Consider the following 9,547-nt stretch of genomic DNA (forward strand, 5'->3'; position numbering starts at 1 on the left):
TCAGGACAGACTTCGGGCCGCCCCAACCCAGCATCACCTGCAGTGACACTGGCAAGGCGGCTGTGAGACCAGCTGAGCAAAGGCCACTTGCCACCGTCCACGCCTGAGGCCAGCACAGATCTTGTGTGTTGCTGAGGAGGCAAGAGAAAGACATGAATGTCTTATCCAGAGTGAACATCCAGCCTGCACCAAGGTTCCAGGCAGGCCAGACCTCCAGGTTTGGGGTGGGCACTGGCTCTGCTAGGGTGGGTCCGTGGAAACAAGGGAAGATGGTGGTTACTTAACTCTGGGGACTGTTGTGATGTGTCTGTGAGCAGCAAGTGCCCAGACTGATCATGCTTCCCAAGCCGGGTGCCAGACACCGGTGGCAAAATGCACTGAGCCCACACAGGACGCCTTGTGCCCTCTCCTGGGATACAGACTGCTCCCACCAGCTGCTACGTGCTGCCCTCTGAGGGGCGGATTACCAGCATGAGCTGCCGATGGGAGTGAGTTCCTCCCTCCACCCTTCTGCCATGGAGCTTCAGCTGCCCAGACACAGTCTTCCTCTCCTTTCTAACGTGGTCAGCTGGGGCTGCCATGACAAAGCCTACAGACCAGCGGTCCCACAGCCAGGCATTCCAGAGGCAGGAAGCCTGAGAGGGCCACGGGCCCTCTGGCTCACAGACGAGACCCTGCCTCTGATGTCCTCACAGAGCCGTCCCTCTGAGTCTAACCTCTTCTTACAAGGACACGGGTCATGGTGGAGTGGGGCCCGCCCACGTGACCTGTTCTGTCCCATTTACCTCTTTAAATGCAGCCACGTCCTGTGTTGTGGGCTTGGGAACTGTGACAGTGGATTGGGGAGGACTGTTCGTCCCGTGACAGCAATTATGCTTTTTGTGTCACAGGGCCAAAAACATCTGTCTCTGTGTCTGCATAAACATTTTGCAAACACAGATCCTGCATGACACGGAAAGACCTGGGGTTTGCCAGGTGTCCACCTGCCCGCCCCGCGCTGTCTCTCCCAGAAAGGCTCGCCCAGGGACTCCAGGCGGCTCAGGCAGGAGGGCCGGAGGAAAGACCCTGCTTCTGCCGGTAGATTGAGTCAGAGGTGGCAACTGATGTTGCTATGCACCCCAGCAGACAAGGAAAATGAGTTGTGAGAACTTATCTTCTTCCTGTCTCACAAATCGAACCTACGTTTCTAGGGATTTTAAAACATCACGGTAAGGACGTCGTCATTGGCCAGAATTCAGAGCCAGAGTCTAAGCCCCAGAGCCAGAGTCTAAGCCCGCAGGGCTCCAGCGACAGTGAGACAGGAAACCTCTGTCTGCCAGGCCACAAGGCCAGAGGGGGACACAGACACGCCAAGCTGCGACTACCGTGGGAAGCAGTGAATGCAGACAGTCCCAGTCGGGTGAGACAGGTCCTAGGTGCTGAGGTGTGGGGGGCAGCATCAGCATAGGGATGGGGTCTCGGAGACTGAGGTAAGGCGGTGGCGGAACTTGGGTAGGGCTGTGGACCAGGCCTGGTGCAGCACAGGCTCCCCAAGGCTCTGAGCGGGAGAATGAGGTCCCACGGAAGCTGGCGCCAAGGAGAGTCCTGCACAGGGGTGTCGGAGCAGGGGGCGGGACTGGGGGTGCACCACAGTCCTGGGCCGAGGCCCGCAGAGGCTGTTCACAGCTTGGCGGTGGCGGGACGCGCAGGGGTGGACGTGGCAGAGACTGTGGAGAGCAGAACCTTGGGTCTCACTGACTGCAAGGAGCAGACAGGGTGGTCCTGACGGCCAGCTCCCAGGGAAGCTGCCACCCGCGAGGGCCTGGGTCCTGACTGCCAGCTCCCTGCTTCCTCCTGCAGAATCTCCTGCACGTGGGCTTTCTGGGAGCTGGGCCATGCCAGGAAGGAGGCCCTGCCCTCCAAGTGGACAGAAAGAATGCTGAGCTCAGGAGTTAATTCTGCAGGGCCAGTTGGCAAGCAGAAGCCCCCAGAGCCCCCTCCGCTTCGGCCCATGGCAGACCCCACCTGACCATGCCTAACTGGACATGACCGGGCTGTGGCTGGGGCCAGGCTCCAGAGCCCAGGCCTTGTGCCCTTTGGAGTTCGTCGAGTCTTCCTCCTGGCCCTGCCATGTACCTGCTGCCTTCAGGCCCCCTTTCCACAGCCCCCGTCCTTGCTTCTGTCTCAGAGGAGGCCCAGGTCCCACGGTCCAGGGACGTCCCCCAGGACCCTCTGTCCACCAGTCCTGGCTGACGTCCCTGAGCTCCCAGGCCACAGCTGCCTGAAGCCAGATGCCTCTGGACTCTTCACTGGCGTGAGATAACTTCTCCCGTGGTTTGGGCTGGTTTGGACTCGGCCCCCTGTGGCTCTTCCCGCTCCAGACGCCAGACACAGGCTCCCTGTTCCTCAATGATATGGCGCAGAGGACTCTGGGAAGGAAAGCGGATGCTAGGTCTCAGGATTGTTAGGTCTGTGGGCTGGTGGTGTGCTGAGCCAGTGGTGCAGTTCAGACACAAAGAATTGCACAGAAATTAGATGGGGAAATATGGTTTAATTTGAAAGTGGATTAGAGAGAGGAACAAGGGGGAATCACTTCCCCCAGACTGGAGAGGGGGCCGGCGTTTACAGAGAAGCGTGGCCGCCGCCATTTGAGGAAGGATGCCTTTAAGCCTTTCCTTTGGTGTGGGGGTAGGTTGTCAAGGTGATTGGGTGGTAGTCTGTTTTACGTCACCAGGAAGGGGCAGGCAGATGGGTGGTTCGCCACCTAACTGTTGCCATGGCGACAGGGTCTGTCTGTGTCATGGGGTCGTCCTGCTTCTTTACGGCTAAGAGACAAACTTGGAGTAGAAAAAGACATGGGATAAGGCAGGCTTGGGGAAGGGGATTGTCAATGGTCAACAGCTATCTCTGGGAAAAGGGTTCTGCCCTTGGCTGGTGACTAGAAGGTGAATTAATGTGGACTGCTGGAGGTACACCACAAGGCTAAGTAGTGTTAAAGTGGCTGCTCCTTGGCGAAGATCGTGTCATTAAACTTTCCATTTCGCATTTCACCCCTTCAGCAGACACACGACTCTTGCCCCCTCGGGTGTGTCTTGCCCGTGACCTTCGCTGAAGCCTGCCTCTCTCTGGGCTTCGGCTTCCTCACCCTTCCACAAGTGCTCCAAGCCGGCGCGGACGGTCCTGCCAGCAGTGGCGCTGGCTGCAGGCCTGTGTCCCCAGAGCCCTGGCCAGAGGTCGTGCGCCTCCGATCTTCCTGTCGGCCCCACCCCACAGCCTCTGATGCCAGGACTACACCGCCAGCGGGACTGGGGGGTTCAGGGTGGCTCTGGATTCATAGACACGTGTGGCCTTCAGCTGGCGGTGGCATGAGCAGAGACAGAGGGGTGGCCTTTCTCTCTCTCTTCCTTCCTTCCCTCCTTCCCTCCCTCCCTCTCTCCCTCCCTCTCTCTCTCTCTCTCTCTCTTTCTCCTTTCTGCAGGGTTAGGAGGACGTTGGGAAGAGTGAGGAAGGCAGGGTGGGAGGCTGGAAGGCCGGAAGGGGGGCCGCTTTCAGACACAGGGTCCTGGGAAGGGAAGGTCGCCTACAAGGAAGCATCCGATGTACTGTGGAGGTCTCCCGCTAGGGGGAGGGTCTCAGCTGGACTTGGCCCTCCCATGGCACTCGAGGACAAGCAAGGACTGGAGAGAAGCAGCCCCTGAGTGGGGGGGGGCTCAGACAGCTGGTCACCAGGGGAGATGGGAGGACGGTTGAACCGGACGGACAGCCCTGCTTCAGAGGAAGAGGAAGAGAAGGAGGAAAGGCTGTCGGGGCAGGAGACAAGGGAGCCGTGAGGTGAATGCAGGGCATGGGTGACAGGAAGACTGGGAGGCGCAGGTGGGTGTGCGGCGCATCCTGGGCTGTGGAAGGGGGCGGTTTGCCCTCTGTTCAGGGGGGTGCACAGAAGAGGGGCTGGGAAGCCAAGCTGGGTCGGAGCCGCGGCACTCCACAGCGGCAGCCCGGAAAGTGGGCCTGTTGCCTCACAGGCCACCCTCACCCGCTCACAGCTCTTGGGGCCCCCCGCACCACACCCCTTCCTGAGGGCAGCTCCCACAGTGCCCACCCGGCCTGGCCCTCTCTGGAGGTCCACACAAAAGACGGAGAAGTGAGTGTCCCTTCTGTGCCCCCCAGCGGGCTCGCCACGCGCCGAGTGCCGGCCCTCTTCCCCCCACTTCCCTCTCCCCACACCCTTAGCCCTGCTTCCTGGGATCGCCTCCCAAGTAAAGGGCCTGCACTCAGTCACTGATGGACACTGGCTTCCGGGAGAGCCCAGCCCAGCACCGAGGTTGCACCAGCCTCCATGGTGGCAAACTGAGAGGCACCAGGAGGAACGCAGGGCGCCTTTCCCATGACGCTGACACCCTGGGCTGGCGGGACAGACCCCTGCCCGTCTCCACAGGACCAAAGGCCAGGCGTGTCCATGGGGCGGACAGAGACGTGGCTCTGGAGGAGGTCGAGCCTCGGTCGTCAGGCCGGGTGGATGGGCAGCGCTGGCTCCAGAACTCAGCGCTGAAAACACGAGCCTCAGGCCAGGCCCACCTTCGTCATAGCCAGGTCTGCTTTCCCTGCGAGGGCTGCCTGCCCCTGCCACGTGGGGACTGCCCAGAAGCCGGAGCAGCCTGAAGCCCCGAAGATGCCCTTTCACGGTTGGACTCGTGTTGTATAAGCCAGGGTGACCTGGGGCATGAGATCCGGAACTGCAGCAGGACCCAGCAGCCAGTGCACACAGGGCCCTACCATCATGTGTGCAGCGGGCGCCTGCAGACATGTGAGGCGGCGAAGCCAAATCCCCATGTGGGAGGAAGCGCTGCCATCTCAGCCTCCCCACCCCCTCCAGGCCCTCACTGTGCCCGTACTGCCCAGCCCCAGAGTCCCACCTCTGACCCCCAAGGGGTCCGCTGGTGGCCGGCTGCTGGGCACCCTGGACTGCAGCCTCCTTTTGTCTTTAATGCAGTGCTGTTTCCATCGCATGCTCCCCGCCCCCGAGGCCCGTGGACTCTGAACACTGCGTGTCCCCTGCTCCCAGGCCCGTGCACTCTGACTGCCATGCGTCCCCTGCCCCAGGCCTGTGAACGACGACCTTGCATGCTCTCTATTCCCCAAGACTTGGCAGAGAGTTGACTTTACCGACCTCTTAAGGAGACCATAAGGGAGCTGCTACAGCCAGAAGAGCACGAGAGCTGGGGCTGATCCACGTGGGCCGGGGTGTCAGCCCTGCCCACCGTGGGGAGCCATGGCCGGTCCCCTCTCTCCCTGCCCGTGGTCTGCCGTGGGGCTCAGGCCTGACCCACGCTGTGCCTCCCTGTCTCACATCTCTCTCTTCTCACGGGTCATTTCCAGACCCCAGTACTGGCTGGGCCCAGAGAGGAGACATCCTTGCCCTGCTTTTGGAAAAGGAGCCCTTGGCTTCTTCCGGCTTAGGAGCCCCCTCCTCTAGACTGCACCCCTCATTGTCTTGAGGTATCTAGGAGATTGAGTACCTCAATAAAGCAGCTTCAACTCTTTCTTCAGCCAACTTCCTTTTCTGGGGGGAGTCCTAGGCCTTCCCTTGGTGTCCACAGAATTGCCTAGAGATTTTTTTCTTAAGGAAAACAGTGGATAGCATTATTTCAGCCCTCGTCAACACCCAGGCTTTCAGCCCAGCCTACGGTCGGCGGTGTCACTGTGTCACTGCATTACCATGATGACAAGCACATCCGTCACCACCAGTGAAGCCTGTGGAGGATTGATACCAAAGGCAGTCAATGGAACTAGCGGCCCAGCCAGGACACATGGCACCCTCCGCCTGGTACTCACACAGGCTGGGGACAGGCAGAGGGTCAGGCCAGGATCTGCATGTGGGTCGCCTCTGTTTTCCCTCTCACCTGGTCGATGGCTTTCCAAGTTCAGTGTGAGTAGAAAGGAGAACACAGGGTCGTGTGCCTTCCGGGCAACACGGGTCTTTTAAGGGCACATCTGAGTCAATCTGACATTCACATTAGGTATTGAGTACAGCACCTAAAGGCAGCACCCTTCAGATGTGATCTGCTGCTTGAAAACTTTTTGCAGTGTGACTTTAGCCAAGAGACTAGCATCTCTTTGTGACTGAAAGTTGTTTTTGTTTTGTTTGTTTGTTTTTGAGTCAGAGTCTCACTCTGTCGCCCAGGCTGGAGCGCAGTGGCATGCTCACGTCCACTGCAGCCTCGACCTGCTGGGCTCAGGGCGTCCTTCCACCTCCGCCTTCTAAGTAGCTGGAACTACAGGTATGTACCACTACGCCCGGCTCATTTTCTATTTATTGTAGCGTCAAATTCTCCCCAAGTTGCCAGGCTGGCCTTGAACCCTGGGCTCAGACAATCCCCTCGCCTCGGCCTCCCAGAGGGCTGGGATGATAGGCTGAGCCACTGCACCCGGCTGGCAGCCTGGTTATTTCTCTTTGGGAAGAGAACTTGGTGTCAGCATGGGCAGCTGGGAGGTGTCTGACCTTGAGCACCGCAGGGTGACTCCTCTGTGGGTCCTGTGGGAGAGACGGGGAGCAGGTGCTTGGCTTCCTCCCAGCCAGTTGGCGACACGGACTCAGGGCTGGCACCACCCACTGCACCTTCCTGTCTCCTGGCCACCAACAGCGCCCGGGCCCGGCAGGCGTCTCCTGAGTCTCCTGGCTCCGCTTCAACTCTGCCCCGTCTGCCACTGCTTGTGCCTCTGCTCAGGTTCACGGAAAGTGCTCTACTTCTGTCAGTGACGTGTTCATCTGTGTCACAGAAAGATCCATTAGACAAATCCGATGGGACAAGTTCAGAGAGTTTGTCAGTTCCCGTCGCTGTCAGGGCTGCCTGTGCGGTGGAGCGTGGATGCGAGACTTGTCAAGACGGAGCTCCTTCTGGAAGAGGTTGGTCTCAATGGAGAGAACCATGTGCTGAGCGAGACATCAACACACCAGCACCTCGCCAGCAAGCTGGAAAGAGCAGTCCACGAACAAATAAAAATAAGCCAGACTCACTGCACACAGGGAAGAGGGGAGACAGTGGTGTATAGGCAAGAGCACTTGGTTAGATGGTGGCATACATCCAAGAGCACTTGAGGTCGGTGGTATGCCTCCAGGAGTACATGGGTATAATGGTGTACACACTCAGGAGTACTTGGGAAGACAGTGATATAGATCCAAGGGAGCCTGAGGATGGTAGTGCACATTCCAGAGTGACTGGAAAGATGGTGGTCTGCACCCAGGAGTACTTGGGAAGACAGAGACATAGATCCAAGAGTTTTTGGGAATATGGTGGGATGCATCCAAGAGTACTTGGGAAGACAGTGATATATACCCCAAAGTATCTGGGAATGCAGTGGTGTACATCCAAGAGTACTTTGAAACAGTGACATGCACCCAAGAGTGCTTGGGAAGACAGTGATCTACATCCAAGAGTACTTGCGGATAGTAGTATATATCCATGAGTACTTAGAGACGATGATACACTCCAGGAGTACTTACTTGGGAAGGCAATGGTGTGCATCATGGAGTACTTGAGAAGGGTGGTATCCATCCAGGAGTACTTGGTGACAGTGGTGTGCATCTATGAGTACTCAGGGTGTTCAGTAAGAGCCTGACATATTGAGGAGTCTTTCGTTGCTGATCAATAATTATACTCAATGTGCTCAACTCATCACCAATAATTATTGGTAAGAGAAATGAAAGACAGTATTTCACGCCAATTTCACTGAGAAGTGGAGAACCTCCTCTCCTCTCAGTGCCCGTGGAGGAAGCCCCTGGCCTGCCCAAGCCTCGTGTCTACCCTCCACCCTTACTGCAGAGAGCTCCTGGCCCAGGCCTGGTCCTGCCCTGCCCTGCCCCGGGCAGGCCTCGCTCTGTCCAGCACAGTCTCCCTCCTCTGCCAGGCCAAGTGCTCACTCCTTGAGACTTCCCTGAGACCAGGGAGCCTCTCCAGGCATTTCCCAGCTTACAACTGCTGTAACGACTCCCTCCAAACAAAAGTCCTTGAACGTCCCCCCCATGCCTGCCAGCTGCCACTCACTTTTCTGCTCTCCTTTTGGCCAAGTCCCTTTCTCAGCCTCCTCCTCCTCCCATTCTCTTGAACAACTTTCAGGGAACAAAAGCTGTTACCAAGGTCACCACGGTCTCCATACCAGATTCATCTCACTTCCGTGCACTTGCCCTGCTCCATGTGATATAATCTCTTTTCTTGTTTTTCGTTCCATATTTGCCCCCCTACCCTAGCATAAGCCGTTCCCACCAGCAAAGGCAGCAGTGCTGTTTGCCACCCATCCCCAAGTCTGTGGACACTGTGCATCTGGTGTGAGTTAGGCACTCAGGACCACTTGCTGAATGGATGATTCGATTCGTCAGTGAATCATGGCTGGGGTGATAACTAGGATGTGACTTAGCCAGTGCCTGTGACCCAGCAGAGTATGAATCGGGACTTCTTGGAGGTGAGCCTGGGCTGTTCACTGAGGCTGTTTTGGGTGGCTTAGGAAGTAGCGTGTATTCTCGGGACAGGCCAGGAGGAGGCCTGTGTGTCTGGTGTTACCAGCCGTGCTGGCAGGCCTGCTGAGTGTTCTCACTCCTCCTGGCCTCGGCGGGGAAGGAACCCAGGCACAGAGCCACTGATCTGTGTGCTGGGGCCACCCCAGCGTAAGCTCAGCATGCGTGAGTGGCCACATGTGTCCCAGCCCGCGCTCATCCTCAGATTGGAAGTCACACACTGCAAACACACAGAAAACCCAGAGCTGGCTGACGGGCACAGGTCGCATCTCCAGAGTAAGCCCACACTCACGTTGGGTGTCTGCGGCATTGGCCTTCGTGTCCAGGAGCAGCCAGAAGCCTCTGGAGTGAAGGAATGGTGGAGCCGAATGCTGGTGCACCACAGAGCCTGTGGCTTCGGCTCACAGGACAAACACAGCCTGGCAGACACTGGGCTAAGGTGCCAGACCCAGTAAGGGGTCCAGCTACACTGGAAGGCCAGGTGAGGCTCACACGACGCTTCTGCACGACAGCCCCAGTGTGGATGGGACACGCACCCTCGGAAAGGGCTGCTTACCTGAAATCCAAGCCAGCTGTGCTGCTGCAGCTCTACCAACTAACTCTGGCACCCACGTCTGGCCTGTCACCTTCCCTCACTTGCCCAGTCACTGCTAGACAGGTTCTGCTGAGGAGGCAAAGGAGGAAAGGGAAGGAGAGGTGGCCCCTTTGCAAAGACTTTGAAACACAAAAGCCACATGATTGCCGTCTTGCTTTCCTGAGGGAGGGGCTGGCTTTCCCCCTGACTCTCCTGGGCCCCACATCCCCCTCTCAGGGCCCCTGCCTGCCGCTCAGAAGGTGAACAATTGGATCAGATCCTGCACAGGCTCTAGCCCTAGTTTCCCCATCTGCAAAATAGCAGTGGTCTTAGGTGTTAGGAAGAAGGCAGGTGACGTGATACCACTGACTTCGTAGACACAGGGCTCCTCAAGACTTCTCTGAAGTATCTAAGCAGAAGCCCAAATGATTAGAAGCAAGCAGCTGTGTGTGTGTGTGTGTGTGTGTGTGTGTGTGTGTGTGTGT

The 9,547-nt window shown here is 57.9% G+C and overlaps 1 pseudogene; it reads right to left on the reverse strand.

Moving 5' to 3' along the window:
- Positions 1–2,285: 2,285 nt before the first annotated feature.
- Positions 2,286–9,547, reverse strand: part of LOC103265604 — a 13,030-nt pseudogene continuing 5,768 nt past the window's right edge.

The sequence above is a fragment of the Carlito syrichta genome, unplaced genomic scaffold (assembly GCF_000164805.1).
Source record: "Carlito syrichta isolate Samal-C Ts95f unplaced genomic scaffold, Tarsius_syrichta-2.0.1 Scaffold306692, whole genome shotgun sequence".
Classification (NCBI taxonomy): domain Eukaryota; kingdom Metazoa; phylum Chordata; class Mammalia; order Primates; family Tarsiidae; genus Carlito; species Carlito syrichta.